General features: G+C 28.5%; 1 protein-coding gene across 2 annotated transcripts in view; it reads left to right on the top strand.

Moving 5' to 3' along the window:
- LOC107672247 (uncharacterized) overlaps nt 1-737 on the top strand; it is an 8,052-nt gene that overhangs the window by 3,101 nt on the left and 4,214 nt on the right. The window lies entirely within an intron of this gene.

Below are 737 nucleotides of genomic sequence, written 5' to 3'. Positions count from 1 at the left end.
GCAAATCTAGGGACCGTCTCTAAAGTTACATACGACATTGGTATACACTTTTCTAACTTCAATAGCATTTGAGGAAAATTACTTACAGTAACACAACCAACTGTGAAGTGTTCATGTAGTTCTCAGTTATAATGCACACCTTTTAGATTTTTGATATTTATTAAAATAAACTGTAAATTCATATCTACACTGTAGATATGTATTCCTACACTAGGGGGCATTGGGAAAATTCAAAATATGAAGTTACACAGTTGTCATTGTTTTTTTATTCCATTGTTATTTTAATGGAACTGCTAATTTTACAATTTGTGCATATAGTTTTACAGTAACTGAAAAGTGAAGCAAACCAATTACAATAAACTTTACAGTATAACAGTATATTTTCTATTGTTTTAAAATGCATTACTCAAAAAAGGACCAAAAAATGAATGCAATAGTAAAATATTTTACAGTTAAACAATATTACACTGTAAATACATTTACAGCAAGTTAAATTACTTTTTTTTAAAGAGTATTTTTGCTACAAAATAAAATTACAGTAAGTTACGAGCGAACTGCTGCCAGTTAGTTACTGTAATTTCTACTGTACATTTTTTTTTACAGTGTAGATATGAATTTACCGTTTATTTGAATAAATATCAAAAATCTAAAAAGTGTGCATTATAGTTGACACCTGCATGAACACTTTACAGTTGGTTTTATGACTGTGAGTCATTCTCCTCAAATGCTATTGAGCT

The sequence above is a fragment of the Sinocyclocheilus anshuiensis genome, unplaced genomic scaffold (assembly GCF_001515605.1).
Source record: "Sinocyclocheilus anshuiensis isolate Anshui unplaced genomic scaffold, SAMN03320099.WGS_v1.1 scaffold997, whole genome shotgun sequence".
Lineage (NCBI taxonomy): Eukaryota > Metazoa > Chordata > Actinopteri > Cypriniformes > Cyprinidae > Sinocyclocheilus > Sinocyclocheilus anshuiensis.
The sequence above is the reverse complement of the archived record's forward strand: the minus strand, read 5'-3'. Positions and strand labels throughout refer to the sequence as shown.